Genomic DNA, 22,148 nt, shown 5'->3' on the forward strand with positions numbered 1-22,148 from the left:
AGAGAGAATTCATGAACTAAAATGCAAGACAATAATTATATATAAGTTGCAGTTCATAAATTCTAAGTTTTTTGAATTATTAGGGAAGCGATCTGGGAGACTTTTTAGAAGTATGCATGGTAAAATTTCATATGGTCTACACTAAACAAAAATGGAGAGTGTACCACTTAAAGGAGAGGAAATAAATGGAATAATAAATAAATAAAATTCCCCCAATGCAAGAAATAATAAAAAATATAAAACACAAATTAAGATGATAGAAATATGTCTAAAAGATCAAGAATTATAGTAAGTATGATTGAATAATTTTCCAGTTAAAAGTCAAAGAGTATCAGATTGGACTTTTTAAATTCCAGTAATATGTGTTATTACAGAGACAGACACATCAAATCAAAATAACCTGGAACTGTTGGAGGTAGACAGAGAAAGAAAAACCAGGCAAATGCCAATAATAAATAGAGACAGAAAAACCAAGCAAATAAATACTAATAAAAAAGAAAGCCAACGTAGTTATAGTAACATAAGATACAATAAACATTTAGGACCAAAAGCCTTATTAGGACCATTACACAATGTGAATAGATTCAGTTGACTAGGGAGGAATTATTTTAAATTTGTAGGCACTAATAAAATAGCCTCAAAATACATGAAGCAAAAATTGAGAACTATATAGAGAGAAATTGAAAAATGCACTCCTATAGTAGGAGATTTCAACTTACTTCCTTCAATTATTGATGTTAGATATACAAAAAAATGATCAATACTACAAATGATTTGAATGTCACAATTAATTTGACTTCATTAACTTATAAACAATCATTAGAATCTGCTGAGTGTCAGCCACTATTCTAGGCACTGGAGAAAGAGCAGTGAACAAAATACAGTCCTAACCCTAACGGAAATCACATCTTAGATGAGGAGACAAACCATAAACAATACAGAAAGAAATGTAGGGTCCCCACACACACAGAGAACACTGACTCCAACAAGCAGAGAATCCACACTCTTTTCAAACCCATAAGAAACATATATAAAAATTGATATAACTTTAGACCCTAAAGTAAATCTCAACAAATTAAAAAAAAAATCATATAATGCAGATTGGTCCATTAAATCAATTCCAAATCCATTTCAAAACCAAAACTTATGAAATTTATGAGTTTCCTGAAGAAATTTAGAATAAAACCTTCTGGCTTTCATAGAACTATAGGTTTAGAAAAATCTTCCAACTATCAAATGTCCCGCTTTTATGCAAAGGAACTACATATAAGCTACTGTAATATATAATTGGACTGAATTTTAAAATATCTTCATCCCAGAACTTCTCAGTTCCTGCTAGGTTTTTTTCTTGATAATACTCTCCACCATTAAAAAAAAAACTATCCTATGTTGAATTTTTAAATCTCTTTTGCCTATCTTCATTTCTACTTCTACGGCCACAAAGTCCCTGTATTCATTACGGCAGTGACAGAAAACTCCAGAAAACAATGGTTTGGACCAGATGCTCATTTCACTGTTGCATATAGTAGGTCTACAGGCTCACTGCCTGGGCCCCATTGGATCGAGGGTTTAGGCTGCTTCTAGCTTGTTCCCCTGGCACCCTTACTACACAGCATTCACCTCATGGTCTAAAGGCAATCATCAAACTCTAGCTGCCATATCTGCTTTGTAGTCACTGAGACATGGGAAGTGTCCCAGTCAGGCCTGGGCTGCTACACTGAAGTACCATAGCCTGGGTGGCTTATACAACAGACATTTCCTTCTCACAGTCTAGAGGCTGTTCACAGCGCCTGCAGGTTCGGTGTCTGGTGAGACCTGCCTCCTGGTTCATCAATGGCCATCTTCTTGCTGTGTCCTCACATGGAAGAGACGAGGGAGCCCTCTGGAGAGTCTTCCATAAAGGCATTAATCCCATTCCTAAGGCTCCACCCGCATGACCTCATCACCCTCCAAAGGCCCCGCTTCCTAACACTATCCCCTTGGGGGTGTGGTTCTCAACGTATGAATTTTGGGGGAAGGCCACAAACATTCTGTCCATAACAGGAGGCGTGAAGAGAGGACCTTTTTTTTTTAAAGGATACTTCCTAGAAGTCACAGAGGTCACTTTTCCTTACTTGGTATTAGCTAGAATTAGTCCAATGGCCATAGCATGCTTCAAGAGAAGCTGAGAACCTAGTCTTCACTTCAGGTGTCCATGTATGTGCCCAGGTAAAAAGAGAAGTAGCTGTTGAAGACAACACTCTCTTTTACATCATCTGAGAAAATGTGACAATATCTTAGCTATAGTAACAATCCTGCCCAGTCCCCCTCTCAGCCTGGGTATCCAAATGTTCAGATGTGTGCACAGCGCACTCACTTATCACTCATGACCACTCCTGAATCACTTTCCTCTCCTTGCCTAAGGTTGTGTTGCTGCAGCCATGACAGTCTTTAGGGCACAGTCTCAATGATACTCTAAGGCTTCAGTTAAAAGAAATTCCAAATACAATTTCCTGAGCATGGCCACTGGGTTGTATCTCCCTAAAGAAGCTGCCGGACAGAAAATTTTAAAGTGGGAAACGAAAGCATTAAGAAACTTGCCCTGACATTTGGGTTTGATTTCTTCCTTTCATAACTGGCTACGTGCTAGCAGTGCATCCTTTTGGGCATGGACACAAGTGAAAAGCTGGGTTTTCTTCAAGGCTTCTCCTCAAGTTTTCCTCCTTAGCCAAGCATTTCCCAGCACCCTACGCTAATGAGAGATGTACAGTCAGAAAGCCGAAAAGAGGCCACTTCTTCCTACTGGCACCAAGTGAGATCTGGCCCAGGATTCCAGAAGCACTGGATGGATGGCCATCCCATGTGGGTCAGACAACAGAATTCAGTGTAAGTCGTTAACTAAGAAGGTCACACAAACTAACAGGATGGAAACAATGTGCCTAGAATTAAACATCAAGAAACTACCAGCATCCTGCCAAATGAATCTGATGTAAAGTATTCCAGTCCACACTGTCCCTTTCCTGTCAATCACAAAGAACAAACACAGGCCATTTATAAGCTCTTCTGTGTGTGGGGAAAACACAAAGCATGCCAAATCTTGCCTAAATTCTATGAGGATTTCTCTGCACTTCTTCTGAAGTGTAAACATGTCGTTGACCTCCCTCTATCAAAATATACAATTTCATATTTGTAATATATTTTTCCTAGAAGGCAAGTACTGTAAAAAGCTCAAGGAGTACAAAAAAGATGAATACGGAAAAAAATGTAGTTACCTGGCATATATCAGCCTAATCAATAATGTCAACAAAGCAGTGAGAGTAAATATCACTATGGTACTATGCATTTTCTTTCAAAATCAAATTGTATGTAAAAAAGGCTAAGCCTGGGGACTTCCCTTGGCAGTCCAGTGGTTGGGACGTCACCTTCCAATGTGGGGGGTGCAGGTTCACTCCCTGGTCGGGGAGCTGGGATCCCACATCCCTCGGGGCCAAAAGACCAAAAAAACATAAAACAGAAGCAATATTGTAGCGAATTCAATAAATACCTTTAAAAAATTTGCCCACATCAAAAAGAAAAAATCTTTTCAAAAAAATGCTAAGCCTGAAATAGGTTTACAGAAGGTCATTTCAGTAACATTCATTTTGGCTCAAGGTTAAAAATTTAAGTAATCTTAAAGCAGGTAACAGAATTGATTTGCTATTAAGATACTTTAAAATTTTTACATAGCAGTTCTGTGGTCAGAAATCAATAATGAAGTATAAAATAAACTAACATACTACTCTACTAAAAAATACATCCAACATATCCTCTTTTTTTTGAAGACCTGGAATTTGCAAACATGAAAACATCAACACTACTGCCCATGGGGACTTCATTTCTTTTTGGGGGGGACTTCTAATAAGTCCAGTTACCTCAATTAAAATTTCCTGTGCACACCCTTCTTATTGCTGTAATTTCAGTTCATCCATGGTCCACACTTCACAGAAGCTCAGTTATTCCTTGTTGCAATTCAGACACCTCACTGCCAACCAAATTACAAACTCTTTACCTCATCATCGAAAGTCCAAACTAGGACCCAATCTGTGCCTCCAGCCTTCTTTTCCTTAGCTTTAAATCAGTTAATGCAAGTAAAGTGCCTAAAACAGTGCCTGGCACATGATAGGCACTCAATAAACGTGAGCTATTACTGTTATTCCTCTTCTCTTCCCCTTCCTCCCTGCCACCCCACCCCAAGCCCCCTTCCCTTACATTCCACCTTACTTTGGCCAAAGAGAAGCACGTGCTCTTTTGCCAACAGGTCTCGCACTTTTCAGGGTCCTTTGCTCTTGCTGTTTCCCCATCAAGAATGTCTTTTAAACCTCAATCTCTATTTGTAGATATCCTTTTACTACTTTTTCAAGATACTTTTCAAATCCTACCTTCTCCATGAAACTTCCAAATTCCCCTCAAGCAAAAGTGGTCCCTCTTTCAAGAGCCCATTATGTTCCGCTGACACGTCCATATCTCTGGATGGCACTCATCACCTATGCCCTGGACTGAAGCATCACACATATTTGGCTTATCACCCCATCCCCAACACATATGCATTTGACAAGCCTGCAAGGAGAAACTTTGTTCTATGTGTCATCATATAACCTCTTTGGAAATAACCACATACCCTTGAAGTGAAAAAGATGCCAAAATATGTTTAATTTTTTGAGGTGAAAGTAATTTCTGTGTAGAAAAAGTACTGACCTTTTAAATTAAAGAATTAAAGGAGGTGTGTGTGTGTGTGTGTGTGTGTGTGTGTGTGTTAAACACATATATATTATCCATTAGAGCCAAAAGTACATTCTCATGAATCCCTAAGCTTGATATAACTCTGCCTTGAAATATATTTTGATGGAATATATGTCACAAGAAGAAACTGTCTACCACTGATGATTCTTTGCTAAAACACATTTACTATTTTTTACACAAAATGTGTTTAAGATTTAAAACACATTTGTCATTTATCAGTCTCAGAATGCCCAAATTCTGAAATCAGTGCCAAATAGCATTCAAAACTAAATATAATACAGCTTTAATACATGTGTTTCACTATGAGAATCACTAATAATTCCTTCTTATAGAAAGCTCTTCTTTTCTCCAATTCATTGTTGGGGAATAAAATGTTTCATTCTATCAAATGCTCTGCTGGTAGACAGTGATACTGGATCCATTACCAAGGTTCACAGAAGAAGCAGGGTGCTCTTCCTGGACCAGTCTAGAAGGCCTTCTAGAGAAGGGGAAGAAGAGAGTATTTTAAGCAATCAGAAAGAATCAGCTTGCCAAAGTGAGTATGAACATTGGTTTTAGGAACCAGGCCACCCTTATTCAGAAGACCTGAGAAACTCACATCTTCTTTATATAAGTGACCTTGAAATGAATGAAGGGGGCAAGATGGAGTCGCAGAGGGAAAAGTGAGAGAAACAGTGTGAAGGGTATGAAGCAAAGGTTAGAAATCCACAAGGCAATCAGAAACACGTACCTACATGTAAGGTGGGGTCAGAGGCAAAAGAAGAGCCGGACAATTCCACATCCTCCGTGGAGGCTGGCCTGAGGGCACAGAGCTGGAGGAAACAGCATTCACAGACAGGAAACTTGCAATTATCCAGAGAAGAAAAAATGCAGCAGGAATAAAAAGAAGAGCGAGACTTCATCAGTATTGCTTAAAGAAAATTCGACTATTTAAAATTTAAGAAGAGCTGGGAGTTCCTGAAATGAGACATGTTCATAAAATATACACAAATATACTAATCACCACTACGACTTTTTCTTCTGCTGCTACTACTGAGAGCTAACATTTATCAAGAGCACCCTAGGTTTTAGGAGGTAGGCTAACTGCATTACATGCACTAACCCAACGAAATTACCCAACAACTCAATTAGGTAGGTACTATTCCTATCCCTAGTTTACAGAGGAGAAAACCAAACCTAGGGAGGTGAAGTATTTAGCTAGTATGTCACAAAGTCAGGACACAAAATCAAGTCTGACTCTCCACAGTAAGATGTAACATGGGCAGGAGCCTTTTAGAAGCAATGGAATGAAGTCCCACAGTGTTTCTATTTTGTTACAGCCACGGAGGGCTTTTACTGATTTGTGCCACCTAAAGAGACAAGCTAGAAGTGTGTCTTTACTTTAGAGCTCAGAGATCCCGTGATGAACTCTGCCCCGAGGAGACGGCGCCTGGATGAGTGGAGTGCCCACCGCCACGTCCTGCAAGCGAAGCACGGGCAGTTCTCTGCCAATAAATAGTCCGGCTGTGAAGCACACATTCTAAACTAAGATGAAATACTATCCAGAGCATGCCTTAAGGAAAGAAACTTGTCGCCACAGCTTGGTTAAAAGCCAATGTTAGCTAACAGTTACATCATGTAGCTCAAGATAGCCTGCTGAAGAGAAACTCAAACTCAACGGAGCTGCCGGATACTGTTCCTTTAGTTTGGGATACTGTGTGTGTGTGTTGGGGGGTGGGGGTGGGGGGTAGAAAGGAAACAGGAATACATACTTGAGACTATCCTCTGGGAAAAAACAAATGAAAGAGAATTCCATTTATGAGCAAGGCCATTTAGCACAGGCTTTGGGATATGAAAATAAAAAGTAATCACTGGGGTCATTCATTGCTCCTCTATTATGTTCTGGGCACTTAATATCCATTATTTGATCCTCACAACCAGTTCAGGGGAAATGCTGTCCCATCCTCAGATGATAAAAGTGAGGCTCAGAGATGTTAGCGGACTTGCTCAAAATCACAGAGCTAGATTTGAACCCAGGGTCTGTGTAGCTCCAGAGTCCACGCCCTTTCCTCTGCGCCACATAACCATTTCTGCAGGAGGAAATGCAGAATTCTAGCTGTTCCCAGGCTCCTGGCAGCCCATCTAAGACCCAGACGATGATGAAGGGCGTCACCCAGATGTTACCAAAAATATATGCTGCATTTGATATCAAAAGCAAAATTTATTGAAAAGTTCATCCTTCCCTCGTAGCACTAGAGGAATGCATTTACCATATGTCATTTAACAACACGTGTCAGTTTGTTTCTGGACTCCATTCTGTTCATAGATCTGATTGCTTTTCTTGGCACAAATTTCATGCTGTCTTAATTTCTGAGTTTAGAATAAGTCTTAATATCTGAGAGAATAAGACTTTGGAATTTTAAGACCTCGTCTCCAATAGAGTTTAACCTTCCAAATTCATGAACCACTACTACCTTAAGATTGAAAGTGTAATAGTTATTAAAATAGAAGCAGTGAGGAAAAAATTTAAGGACCAATAAAATTCACTAGATAAGTATTATAACTTGCCTCTTTATTAAAAATTCTAACATTTATTAAAACTCATTTCTTCTAGCTACAAAAATTTCCAACTATTTCATATATATTTCATATAAGAAGTCTTCCTGCAATAAAATACTGAAGACTTTTACTACTTTTACAAAAATATATACCATTTTCTGAAACACTGTTTTCATTTTACAATTTATCTAGTTCATTCCTTATTCATCTCTTGGGTTCTCAAATATCTCATATTCTTAGTTCTCCCCATATGTCTGAATTCAAAACATACCCCAGAACAAATAAAGTCTTAGGCCCTGCAAATCACATCTTTCGTGTTTTCATGTTGCTTAGATTTTATTTCAAATGGCTTCTGATAACATCAGAGACCTTTCTCTTCTATTACCAGAAGTTTTTCTGTGGCCTCATTTTGTGCCTGGAAATAAGTTAGTATAATTCACTAGAAATCAATATTATTTTCTCAATCCACAGAAGAAATCTGTTTGAAGGGATGAAAAGGGGGAAGTGAACAGAGATATTATACTCTTATTTAATACGTCACTTAACGTTTTCATATAGAATTTCCATCTTAACTTTTTAAGTACAGAACCTGCTACTCCAATTCTTCATTCCCGTTTCAAACTCCTCTTGGGTGTTGGTTGTGGGGACGGGGCCTGAGCCCTGCTGGAAACCCTCAGAATGTAAGCTTCACGAGGGCAGGACTTTCATTTGGCTGCTTTGTTTACTGGCGTATCCCAAATACCTAGAGAATGCCTGGCACATAGCAGCCACTCAGAGATTTCCTGAATGAATGGATGCTTGGCTGTAACCACCATCTTTTTCTTAAATGTTGACCAAGTATGTCCAGTAAAGAGTACCAAGGTAGGGTGAGGTGTCTGGACTCCTCAACCATGTCATGACTTGCAGGCAATTAAAGACGCTGCAGGTGTTCACGTATGATAAGCAGGGATGTAGCTGGGTCCCAGGGAGGGAACCCTGCTCTGAGTCTAGCCAATTAGCTTTGAGAGTTAACAGCCATGTGTCTGGATAAGTCACTGGACTCTCAGTCTTCCCATCGTGGAAACAGACGTTACAGAAGTGATATAAGGGTTAAGTGAACAAGAAAACTATTGGGCAAAGAGCTTTAGAAATATATAAAGTTGGTCATATTTCTACATTTTGCTGCTTTTCACTCTTGGGGGGGGCGTAGTCTTAGAGAAGAGATGATAGCTTTCCTCAAATATGTGAATGTCAACGTGTAAGAAGACAATGACTCTCTCCATATTATACTAGAAGATAAAACTGAAAATAAAGGATATAATATAAAAACAGTAAGACACTGACCCAATACAACACAGCACACTCTAATAAAAGGTGTTCCTACCACAAGAAGCTGCCTTCCAAGAAAGGTGTCCGATTTCTGTCATCTTGAAGAGAGGCCAGGTGATTCAGAATTATTCAGAAATGTGAGAAACCAGGTTTAGTTAAGGGTATTAGCTAAATAATCTGCCAGCTCAGATTGTATGATTTAATGATACGATTTCTTTTTTTGCAGCTGATAAACTACGTTTGTCATGATTCTCTGCACAGATATAAACCGATAGTCAGATAACAGATAGTTAGTTTACACTGAAGTCCATAGTGCCAAAAACCTCCCATCCCACTCAACATCCTCATCTTCCAAAAAAGTGACAATCGTGTAAGTTCACAGTGACTAGAAAATTTAAAAAACCCACAAGGTATGTCCTCACGATATTGATGACTTTGGAAAAATGTCAAGGGGCATTACACCATTACATATCCACTGTTTCAATCAAATAAATATTGATTTGGTAAACGTTTCTTAAATTTAAAGATTCATTTTATGCAACAAGTCTATTTTAGTGTTCACAACTGTAATTCCTCTCTCTCTCCCCTTCCCCTGTACCCCTGTATGGAATATTTAACTCTGAGTAGCAGCTAATAAAAACCTCTACCAAGGTACCTACCCATCACACATAAAACAATCTTCCACAAGACCAGAAAAGAAAAGCTCTATCTTCACCCACTTAGCCCAGGCAATCACAATATTAAATGCTGGGAATATTCAGATCACACACAAACAAGAGATTTTCTCTTTCTCATCTCGGCAAACTTTATCAGTCTCCACTGCCTGTATCCTCATTACTGTTATGCTTCCAAGACAAGGAAGTTGTGATTCATAATTTGAAAAAGTAGAATCTGTTTGGAGATGAGGCTTTAGTTGATCATTTTTACAAGAGAACATTTTTGGCTGAATGCAAGGATAGTGAAGCTAGCCTAAGACATAAATATGAGATCTAAGAAACAGGAAAAGGACATTCTACCAAGACTGAGTTTTGCTTCCGCTCAGAGTATCTTTCAGATAACAGGTAAATCTGAAAAACCTGAAATGTTAAGTCACTCCAGAACTCGAGAGTTGCAGGGAGTCAATGCCATCAATAGCTGCTACGTGGATATTTCCCAACCTCTTTCTATGTGCAGTTTCAAGAAGGGAAGTAGATTTGGAATTGCTGCATATGCCAGTGTGTTCTGACATATTTAAAGAGATCTAGGATACAAATATGGGTTTTCTTGGCTGCAGTTTCATTCCACAATGTAACATTTCCACAATGTCAGGAACTCTGCTTGGTTCTTTATAAATGTTTCATCAGTCACTCTTCCCAACTCCCAATGCATGTTTTTGAGCACACAGTATTTTTAAAATGGACGGCTCTCTGGTTCACCACAGTTCCATCCATTCTTTACTATTTTGCACTAACCTGTTTCACTCATTTGTATCACATGCCTGGACCCAGGGAATTGGGACCAAATCAACGGAAGACTCTGTGAGTTCAAGGAAGCCACAGGAATGCGCTCAGCTACTTTGCTCTGGATCGATCCTGTAAGGGCACAGCATGTACTCTTGCAGGGAAGAATCCAGATTATTATGTGTCTTTGATATTTACACACTCTTTGTGGGTTGCGATAAGCCCAGGATTTTCCATCTTGACCTACGCTGTTACATAGATGTATTGGGGATTAAGAAGTTAAGGAGAGAATGCTGATTGTTTTCTATAGTTACAGATAGTCTCAACATTTTGTTTTTAAATATGAAAATATTGTCGTTTATGATATCAGTTAGGAATTTATTTTCCTGCAGCTATGCCTGCACATGTACAATCTCTAGCTCACTCTTACATAATACACACACCTATGTGGATGGTTAGGCATGGTTCTGCTTGAAATGAAATGTGAAGCTTCTTCTGAGCCTAGAATCTCACAATTTATTAAAACTAGCCATATATTAAGCCTTAAAGACCTGGAAAATCCATTTCAGGAAATAATTGCAGTAGAAGTTCTGTTGAGTACTAGAGAAAAATTACTTTCTCTGCCTTAAAACATTATTGTACATATATCATTTTTGAGAGGGCAAAAAAATAAGATTTTTGCATTTTTATTTCACTCAACAGAAAGTATACTCAGTTCAATAAAATGAGCACTTTTCTTCCAATTCTTAAAAACAGTCTGAATTCTGATTCATGTATATACAAAGTTAGAAGTGAAATTATATAGCTCAACTTTACTGATTTCTCTGGTCTGATATGTAATGAATTAAAATTGTGTGTGATGAAGTAAAGGCCCATTCCTGAAACAGAAGTCTTGAACTTTCAATCACCATTGGTACCAACTACTGCAGCTGCTGTCTGTACTCATCACTAGTCAAGTTGCCTCCACTTCGCTAATACCATCCTGCCCATCTTAGGCCACCATCACCTCCGCCTTTCCCACCACACACATTCATCAACCAACAACTATGAACAGGCTGGTGATGGTGACTCAACAAAAAGTCAAATATTGGATTGCAACTGCACTAAATTCTTTCAAAACTGGGATTAGCAAAATGATGTGGGTTCTTGAGGCTTTGTTTAGGTTTCAGATCCTTATGAAAGTCAATTTACTACTATTTCCACTAGTTCAATGAGATAGTGTCTTATGCTTTCAAAGTCACTGGAACAACTTTTTTGCAAGCAGAGCATGGAACATACCCAGTGTTAGCAATGCAGTAAGAACAGAAAAATACTTTAATTCATGAGAATAACTTTTAGAATGATAAGGCTAGGCTGTTTGTCCTTCACATTTTTTCCCTTACTCTGTAGCAAAAAAGATCAGAATAATGTAAATATGCTATTCATTATTCAGAAAGTTCACATGATCCATTTCAGTGAGATAAAATGCAATATCAACAGAAATTTTATGCAAAGTCTGTTCTTTTTTTGTTTGGTTCACTGAACTAAGTGCAAACCATCTGTTAGCTGTGATAATCAGAAAAAGTAAAAATTCAAACAGCTTTTTTAAAAAAAGATAGCACAAGAGCACTCCAAACAGAACCTGTTTAAAAAGCACCAGCTGTGAGGTATAAATCCTAATGACCTTAGATGGCTTAGAACCCATGTGCAAAGTCTTTTTATTTTTGGGTTAAGATTACATTTTTCCATTTTGGGGCTAAAATATGCTATTTAATAAAACTGTTCACATCATAAGCTTGTCACTATTACTAAAATGTCTTATTCAAATGTTAATTTCCCAGAAATTTTAAAATTTAAAAACTTTCAAGTTAAAATTGTATTTTGATTCCCCTTTATAAAATTCCTACCACCTTAGTAGAGTATTACAGGGATTATGATTTGCTTGCACAGAAGCAGAATGGCTTGATATCAGTGCTTTTTGCTAAGTCAAAATGCTTGAAATCAAGTCTTCACTCTGCCCCTAGCTGTCTTGACCTCAGATGAGTTACAACTCTTAAGATCTCAGTTTCTTAATCTATTAAAAGAAAGATCTAAAATGTCATTCTCAGGAGCTTCCTTCCCTTTCGAATCTGCCTAGCACTGTGCTTGGCACACATGTAGAGCCGGGAACTCGGAAACTGTCCAAGACCAGTGGGGCTGGAGGTGAAATCTTCTAAAGCTTCAGAAATTGCCCACAAGACAGCTTTCAGTGTACTGTGAAGTTTAGAGTATGGAATACAAAACCCGCTATCACAGTAGTGGCTCACCATCTTTACAGCGGTAGAACCAAATTTCCAGGATGCTTTGCTTGATTCATGTACTATCATCTAATGAAAAAATGATTTTGTTTTGAAGGTGAAATTCTAAGTTTCAGGAGAGTTTACAACAGGCACCAACCCACGACATGTCTGCAAAGCTCTAGTACTACAAATTTTATCAACACCCACTATTGTTTCTCCATGGTCTGTACATGCGCTTTGTGCTATTTTCTGGATGAATACTGCACACGAATCCTACTCCACCTACACAACCACTATGTCACAAATGCAATGCATTTAAAAGAGGGCTTTCTGCAACCAAACATTACAGATCTTAACTACTTAGAAAGCAAGTTTTGCAAAAGATAAGAATTTCAGTGGAGAAACCAACTTAAAAATTCTTCACTCTACACTGCTGTTCATTAGGCATGTTATTAAACAAACATGACAAGTCAAAGGAAAAGCTTTCAGTTAGTTATTTTGTACTTTGAATACTGACGAGGCTTTGCAGTGCTGCTTACATCTTTATTATGACCTCTTATTTCTATTAGACTATAAGGTTATTAAATTTCAGAAATTTCTACCAGAAGATCCATGTCAGACTGACACTGAGCCATAAGGCTGGATTTCAAATGTCACTATAAAGGTGTTCTAATTTTAGATAAGAAAAGAGAGCATTGATTATTCTTATCCATTCTTTTTTTTTTCCCCATTTGTGTATAGATTACAAATACTCAATGACCTCAGCTTAACTTAGGATCACATTTATTTCCTGGTCCATAGGTAGACATAGAAATGTGTGAATCTCAGAATTTGGAGGAAAGAACTCTGGGAATTCTGAAGGAATTTGATGCTGGTGACCATTAAAGTCCAAGGTATTCCTTTGAGGCCAGGGAACTGCTTCCACCATGGCACAAACGGGAACGGTCATCACTCTGTTACTGTCCAAGCTCTTTAATTCTGAGCCCCCCACCACCCCACCCACCTCTGAGCTCTTTCTCAGTTCTTCCTTGGAGGCCACAAGCAATGTTATATCAACAGAGGGAAAGGATGTATGACCAAGAAGGCCCCATCCTGCTCCAAAGGGTTCTCTCCTAAAATCGTTTTCCCAGGGGTTGAAATGGCTTCTGAATTGGGTTGAAACGGCTTCTGAATTGCAGGGTTCTTTCTTATCTTGGATTCCAGAAACGCTAGGTGTCCACTGGCTGCATTTCAGGGATTCCTGAACTCCCATGGGGCAGGGACATTTTACACGCATACATGTGGTTCTTTTCTCTTCTACTGAAGTACAAACGTTATCAGAATCAAAAGAATTTGACATCTTTGATATCCTTGTATATCAAAGAACTATAAGTACTGTAGTACTTATACTAAAGAACTATAAGTACCAAAGAACTATAAGTAGCATTAGTTCAAATACAGTTGATCAAAATTGCATGAAACTTGTCACGAAGCCTTTCATTAGAAAAGACAGTAAGCCCATGTAATCTTTTCTTTTTCAACCTGAATCTCTTTAGTTCTCCCACCTGATTCACTTGTCCAGTCTTTTAGGAGTTGCACAGTTACATTTCAGAGACAGCGTAAACAGCATGGACCTTGTGCTATAAACATTAATACGATTCTGCAAAAAAGATTATGACTTTGAATTTCTCCTCCAAATATGTCTACGTAAATTCATAATACAGATGAAAAAGCCACAGAGAGGAAAACAGTCATTCTGAACACCACGAAGCTCCACAGGGACTAAGTGGGAGCCCCACCAGGCTCTCACTCACGGCCTCAGGCACATCCTCGTGTGGTATGCAGCTGGTGCTCAATCATTACTCCAAATATTGAGAAGCACTAAAAAACTCAGCAGTGCCATTTAATTTCAAAGGGATGAAACAATTGAACTCTCAGTAGGTTTTAGACTTGGATGAGGGCAGTTTCTGCTTCTATAAATCCCTTCCAGATCCATGCAAAATGTCAAAAACTAAACATTGAAACAGCAATCTCACTTTGCCCAATTACTTCAACTTTGTTTTCTAGCATGGGCTGCCTTGGGACAAAGGTAAATTCCTAATGTGGCCCCAAGACTCTAGAATGTTAATGAGCCTCAGGATGGAGCATCAAAGCTCACCCCAGGCTCCTTCTAAGTCTCATGAAAATATCTCCCAAACAATTGCTCAAATTACAACAGAATTAAAGAAACCAGTTAGAACTTAGTGTTGGATTGAAATATAAGTATAAAATTGTGTTAATATGACAATTAAAGCAGATAAAAAGTCTATACAGAGTAGCCTGAATTTCTGGCCCCCCCCCCCCCCCCCACACACACAAGCTTTTCCCAGAGGAATTCATATGCAAGTTGAAACAAACTATCAGCGCGTTTTCATTTGGATTTTTATCAGGACAAGCACCTAAGCAAACTGCAAACATCCTGTGGACTATGAGCCCCAAGCAAAAACAGTAAGTACTCTTTGCTTCAAGAGACCAGGAACATTATGGAAATGAATATAAAGGAATTTTAGGAGAAAAACAAATCACTGTCTAAAGAAAGCTGTCCTTCTGAATGAAAGGAAAATTTCACCCAGTACAGATATTCTCTACTTGAAGGAAAAACACAAAGGAGACATTTGTGAACATTTTATTTACTGATTTATTTAGGGGAAATTTAAAATTTTGTTTACTCATATATTATTTTAAAATCATAATACAATGAATATCCACCCATGACCCAAGCCAAGAATCTAAAATGGGTAACATTTATTGGCAATGCATGAGCCAATAATGGCATGACAAAGTGTGCTGCAAACAAAGAATTGTGATTAAAGAAATTCTGAGCATCTGAGGTCTACAAAACAAAAACCCTGTGAAGTGATTTTTACCTAGTAGGAATGGGTTCACCCCAGGATTCCTTTAAATAAAGATTTGCTTGTTAGACCGAGGATGTAAGTCAATTGCCTGTCCCCACCCCAGGAACAATTATCAGATTTTTTTTTTTTAAAGTACATTCACAAGAGCCTGAAACCTGGAAGGTGAAGCAGTGGTACCCAGCTCCATGTCTTCATAGAAACCCTCCTTGCACAATAGAAGAGCTATGTTTAAGATGAGAGTAAATATATTTGTGGTTATATAATTTCTTTTAGAAATTTTTTTTCTTCTTCTAGGTCAATGGTAGGAATGAACTGAATGTGTTTCCTTCTAACAACAGAACTCTTCCCTCTCTAACATGTAACAGAAAAGCACCTCTTAGGCAACCAGCATTTTTTACCAGTCTTCTGTCCATTCTAAGCTGAAAGTCAAGACTGGAACCAATACTAAACTATAACTGGGGACTGCTTTTCTGGACTTCAGAGGGACTCCTGAGGGAGAAGCAAAAGTGGGAGGGATGGCTGAAGACCTCTTGTGATCTTTACATTCCTGACAAGGCCCCTTATGGGTTTCAAACTCATTAAGTTTGTATAAATGCACCAAGCTTAACCAACGTAACAACTCAACTGTCAGAACGAGAAGTTAAGATAATTTCATGTTCTTCATTTGATTGCACTTTTGGAATGACTTTATTCTTCAAATTTTCCACTAAACTATAATCTCCTAATGTGTTTTAACGTTCCTCTAAGACCTTTCAAAATAGTTTGAATTTCCAGTTAAACATCATAATTTTCTTGTCAGGGTAATACATGACAGGCAATTCTGCCAAGTGATTAATAAGTATTATTCCCCCCCCAAATGCAAATTTTGGTGAATAAATGCTCAGCCAGAACTCAAGTCTAAGTGACCCAAGTTTCACCAAAGAGCAACTGGAGGAGGAAGAGTGACAGTGGTTTTAACAGCAACAACAGTAACTGTAATAGTGATGACGACAGTACCAATACTGATGGAGCAGTCAGTCTATGTCAGGAACACAACACACACTGTAAAATAAGAGAAGCTGAGAGCAGACTGTTACCTTTCCTCCTGGTACCTTCAGCGCTGCATGTGGCTCCAAAGGGCAGCTTCAGCGTTCTCTTCCCATTGTGTGTGTACTTGTTAACCTGTCACTGGTGGTCAAAGCCCAGGGAACAGAGACCTAGTCATTGACATATTCTTGGCTTTTCTACAGACTCTCGATCTGGGCCGTATATATTTACACCTGTTCATCCAAAATGGGTTAGCGGACTTCCGACTCCAAATGGCTTATCTCCTGGGGTATTCTTAGAATCAAAATCATCTTTCCTATTCCAAGGGACTCCGACGCATCAAAACAGTAGTCAGTAATTTGGTTGCACATACAAATGGCTAAAAATTAAAAATTGTGCATGCTAGTTTCACAAAATTTAAATCCAGTTGTTTCCATCAAAAGGATACACTTTTTTTAAAGAAACCAGACAGGATGAATGGGGGTTGTAGGGGGATAATCTAAAATAGCGGTCCCCAACCTTTTTGGCACCAGAGGCCGGTTTCATGGAAGACAATTTTTCCACAGACCGGAGCGGGGAGTGGGGGCTGGGGATAGTTTTGGGATGATTCAAGCTCATTGCGTTTATCGTGCACTTTATTTCCATTATTATTACATTGTAATATGTAATGAAATAATTATACAACTCACCATAGTGCTGACAGGAGGCGGCGCTCAGGTGGTAACGCGAGCGATGGGGAGCGGCGGTGAATACAGATGCAGCTCTGCTTGCTCGCCCACCTCCTGCTGTGCGGCCGGGTTCCTAATAGCCATGGACCGGTACTGGTCCGTGGCCCAGGGGTTGGGGACCCCTGATCCAAAGAATACGCATACTTTGGAAAAATACACTTTGCATGTGATACAGAGATGACTTCCCACCCTCACCACTCAAATATATTTCAAATTCTAGAGATTTTAGTGTGTTTTTTTAAAGTAGAAATTGAATTGCATTCTGAAAGTCTGCCCCAAGTTCACACTGAGCAAGTAAACAAATAAATGCAAAGAGAATCCATTTTTTTCTTACGGTTCCATATATAATAACGGTCCATTCCACTGTGAGAATCATCATTTACCAGGTGACAGCTGGACATCCAGAGCCAAGTCAAGGAAAGACCCTAATCCATCAACTGTTATCTTGTAACTATGATTAAGTACCAACTCACATAACATCTTTCTGCCCACAAAGGAGTAGAAAGAATAAAAAGTGAGCTTGAAGGTTTATGTTATACTTGACTTTTTGAGGAGGTAAGCAGCTGTCTTTAAATGGAAAGATCCACTAAAAGCTGCCCCCAAAAAACAAAAAACAAGCAAGCAAACAAACAAACAAAACACCCACAAAAAGATGGGCAACAGCAGAAGCATAAAATGAGAGCATCTTAATTACGGTATCGTTCAGCATTCCTGGCAACATCAAGCTCCTCCACTGTGATTACCAGGTCTCCACCGCAAGGAAGTGGGCTTTGATGGAGTAACAGCACTGTATTAGGTACAACTGAATGAAGACTTAGGGAGCCTTGATGAAGCCAGGGCGGGCTAAGGAAAGAAAAGAATTTTCCCCACAACTCTGGGAAAAACTAGCAAGAATCAACAAGGAACATAAAAATTCTTTGTTGTGCATTGTTCACAAAATATTCCAAAAATGAAAACAACATATAATCAGAGCTCTTTTTCTTTTCTTTTCTTTTAACTCCTGGAAGAAAGGTTATGAAATGTTCTTATCTCATCCACTCATTGCCGAATTCCAGATGATACTCAAGTCCTGAAGAGAGGCGCTAGTTAGTGTGCAGCACCAGAATAGGTGTGGGCGTACGGGTTTTATTTAGTTTTTATTTTTTGTTTTATTTTTTGTAGCGGGATAGGAGAAGGCATAAAATTAAATACATGACATTTGCAGCACTAAGTCATCACAAAGGACACCCCAGCTGATGTTTCAATCTTGGATGTAAGAAACTTCGAGATTTTCAACAAAGTTTTCACATTCATACACTCCCTGAGAAACAGAGAACCACAGACTTTTCTGAGGAGAGATATCTGAAGTAAAAGTCTAAATATGAACAGAAGAGATGTGACCCACATATTCAAATCCAGACTTTTAAACAAAACCACATGAACTCAAGTTAACACTAATTGTACTTACCAAGGAGAAGGTTAACCTAATGGCAGCAGAGGCCATTCTCAGAAACATTTAAAGTTTAAAAGAGTGCACATGGACGTGAAAAATAATAGCATACTGCTTGCTTTCACAGATTAATATATAACAGCTATCTTTACTAAACTGGACACAAAAATAATGGGTATATTATGCTCTGATTATCTTAGCTAGTTAGAGCCTGATCAACTAGTTAGAGCCTGGTGGAAATGAATCCCCAGTTGTTGGTATGGTTTTGTCCACAGCATCTACTACATCTCCACAGACACCGCTTCTTATAAAATAGCCAGAAAGGCAATGAAAGGAAAATATAAGAAGAATCAGGACAAATTTGTTACTACCAGTAAAACAAAAATGCCAAAGCACATGAGCTTTCAATGATGGAATAGTAAGTAGCCTCATCTTCATATTTTAGAGAACATGTTCCTTGCTTGCTTCCTGGTGTAGAGAGTGCTTAAGTCATCTGTTTATAGGTGTTGTTATTTTATATAAAACTAAAATAAAATAAAAACTACTCTTAAAATCCATCAATGGAGGGTTTCCTGAATGTAAAAGTAATTGTAGTATCCCTCCAAAACTGGAGCTACACATTACTTTTGGATGTCTAATGCCTAGTACAGAGTAGGGACTCAGTACTTTTCAATGAAGGGATATACCTTGGAAGACAGACAAAATATCCTTTCTCACAGTACTGAAATCAGTGGCATTCACTCAACAATCAAGAGCACGTGTTATGTGCCAGACATTGTATTAGGCTGTAGAAAGAAAAGCTCTTAAAACAGAAAACAATGAAAATAACAATATCATTATTTTTTTTCTTATCAAGGCTATATCTACACTATTTTGAATATTCAGATAAAAGTGTAGGAATGAGTTAAGCACTTGACTTTTCAAAATCATTTAGACAAGTGGCATCATGTTACTGAAATCTTAATCAACTTGGTTTTTCAGTATTCAGTTAGGTGACAAAACATCCAAATAGGCACATGGTACTAAGTATGTGACTATTCAGAAATACATTCAATTGAAAATGTTGCTTCTGTTCTAAATATCCGACATGCAGTAAGTAGTCTACAAGAAGCCAGTCCACGAAATCAATGTGTTCATATCCTGTTTGGGGAAATAAAAAACCAAATAGCAACCTACTGGTGTTTTCAAGCTTCTGTTTTGAAAGTTGGTCACTGAAGGGCATCAGAATAAAACCAGCAGATGGCTCTGAACATTTTTTAAAAATACACACACAGATAGAGGGACAGATACAGATTTATGGGGCAGCAAGCAAATATAACAAAACAGAAGAAAAGACAGAAACAAGGCTAAAATAGAGAAGTCACCAAAGGAAACCATGAGGGAGAGTCCCATCGAAAAAGTAGGGGCAAAAGAAAGAAGAAAGGGCCACAGAGAAGGGCTCCAGGTCTGGCCAGAAGAGCCAGGAGGAACAATGAATTAAATTAAACTACGCAACGCAGCCTGAGAAGAGAACAAGGTGGACCACCTAGAAAGGAGACTAGGCACCCCCACTCCAGGAAGGTGAGCAGGTTTGCAGTGGAAAGCAAGAAACATGAACTTTAAAATCCTCCAGACACATATGTCCCAATGACAAAAACATATGAGCATACAAGAGGAAAAATTCCAGAGTATTTTCAGACTTTTAAAACTCCAACAGGTTCCATGTCTTCCCTTCTCGGCTCTAAATCCAGGGATAGTGATTAGAGGCTTTGGGATCAAAAGGGCTTTAGTAACAGGCTAAGCTAGATGAAGCCAAGGATTCTGCAAACTGAATCCTTGCAGATACCATGCAGAGTTTTACTCTGGTCTCCAAGGCCATGGCACACCCAACAAGGCTAAAATGCCTTAAGGTAAATGACATTCCCCTAACCAAGGCACAGTGCAGAAACCAAATGAGGGCCAAGGGAGGAAATCTGAAAAATCCTAATAACGTGGCTTTCAGAGTCCTCCAGAGTAGCCAACTAGAAACTTTTCAGGGAGAAATAAAAAATGCATATGTTCTACTGCACTGAGAAATCATTTCATGTTCAGCTTTAGTGCGACTAAAAGAAAAAACGATTTAATATTACAAAAAGGAAAAAGCAACCATAAACATATAATTAGCATATTCTTACCCTGTAAATCCTTTAGGAAAAGATCACAAGCGAAAATGTTTGCAATTTCCTGAGGAAATAATTATTATTAATGCTGAGGGGGAAAAGAAGTGAGAGAAGTTTTAAAGACTGGCTGGGACAAGAATGAAAAAGTAACAGGTCAGACGCCACAGACACACTAACTTCGTATCTTAAGTCCCCGCCAGGATTCAGATAGCTCTACTTGAATAAAATCTGAGGATATCACCTACTTAAAAGGATGAATGTTTCTGTAGAAACGACTAGATAAATCTTATCACCAGTTGTAAACGAGTCACCTAAACGCTTTTTTAGGCGGTTCTGCACAAATACTTGAGAGTTTGAATATCTGAACATTTTTACCCCTGAAATCTGGGTGCTGTTTGCACTTCAAACGATTTACATAACTCTGTGAGCAGATTTCTTTCAAATATCTTTAGATACAATCTCCGAAAATGTCACGCCTTGGATTGGATATACGCGTACACACACGCTGCATAGCTCTCCGGAGCAACCAGTGCGCTGGGGTCGACCTGCCGAGTGATTCCCTAACCGTCAAGAATGGTATTTGGAGTTCAAGGCTGAAGCCTGCATGAAATAGGCTTAAAAGAGTACAGCCCATCTCAAAAGGGTTTAAAACTGCACCCACTTACTTTAAAACACCCCAAACAGACACCACGACGGGCCATTTTACCTGTCCTACCAGTCCCGGGCAGGTCAGGCTGTGAAAAGGCTTGCAGAGCTCTGGGCGCTGTCGTATCTTTAACCTAAGAGCCTCAAGTGAGCGCCAGGCGACGTCGGGGACCCGCCAGTGCGCAGGGCGGGGGCAGGCCCGGCGGGTCCTCCCGCTCGGGGGTGCCCAGGGGCCCTCGGGACCACAGCGGACAAAGGGACCCGCGGCATCGCCGCGCCCGGCCGCCTCCCGGCTCCCGCCGCCCCGGCGGCCGGACGGGGCGAGGGGCAGCGCGGAGCGCGGCCTGGGCGGACGCTCTCCGTCTCACAGGGGCTGGAGCGCGGCCTCCGGGCAGCTGCGCGCAGCTGGACGCGGCCCCAGGCGCCCCCGGCCCAGCCCTTCCCCTCCCGCCCGCCCGGCGCCCAGGCCGCCCCTCGCCTGCGGCCCCTCCGCGCCGCCGGACACTTGGCAACTTACTGGGGCAGCGCGAGGGCCGCGCCGAGGGGGCGGTGGCGGGCGAGCGGCGGGAGCACGTCGGGGCTCGCGGCTCGCGGAGGCTGTGTGAGCTGCCGCCGCCTCGCTGGTCCGCGCGGAGACAAGCGCGGGGGCCGCGGGCTGCAGAAGGCGGGCTAGGCACGTGGGCGCCGCCTGTGTACCCGCGTCGGGGGCGGGGCCTGGCCCGGCGGCACCGCCTCCCGCCCCCTCCGCTCCCCTCCCCCGCGCTCACCGACCCCCCCTCCCTCGAGCCCGCCTCCCGCCCCGACCGTCCCGGCGGCGGGGGCCAGGCCTCGGGGTAGGCGGGTCGGGCCGCAGCGCCGCCGAGTCTGTCCACGGCCCCGAGCGCTGGTGCACGTGGGCGTGCGCTCGGCCCGGGCCCGGCCGGTGGGCGGTGGCGCGCGGGGGAGGCGGAGCTCTGCCTCGGGGGGAATTCTTGCTTTCCCCGGGGGTCCCAGCCTCGGGGGCATCTC

The 22,148-nt window shown here is 40.4% G+C and overlaps 1 protein-coding gene across 5 annotated transcripts in view; it reads right to left on the reverse strand.

The window, feature by feature from the left end:
- SLC7A2 (solute carrier family 7 member 2) overlaps positions 1-21,785 on the reverse strand; it is a 65,293-nt gene extending 43,508 nt beyond the window's left edge. For 2 of the 5 annotated variants that reach the window (XM_057696622.1, XM_057696623.1), the window contains exon 1: positions 21,658-21,785. The gene's annotated coding sequence lies outside the window, so the exon portion shown is untranslated. Of the gene's footprint in view, positions 1-20,910; positions 21,160-21,657 lie in introns of those variants that run through there. The other 3 variants (XM_057696621.1, XM_057696619.1, XM_057696620.1) reach the window with 3 other exon arrangements.
- Between the last annotated feature and the right edge of the window lie 363 nt (positions 21,786-22,148).

Source organism: Hippopotamus amphibius, chromosome 10 (assembly GCF_030028045.1).
Source record: "Hippopotamus amphibius kiboko isolate mHipAmp2 chromosome 10, mHipAmp2.hap2, whole genome shotgun sequence".
In the NCBI taxonomy this organism is placed as follows: domain Eukaryota; kingdom Metazoa; phylum Chordata; class Mammalia; order Artiodactyla; family Hippopotamidae; genus Hippopotamus; species Hippopotamus amphibius.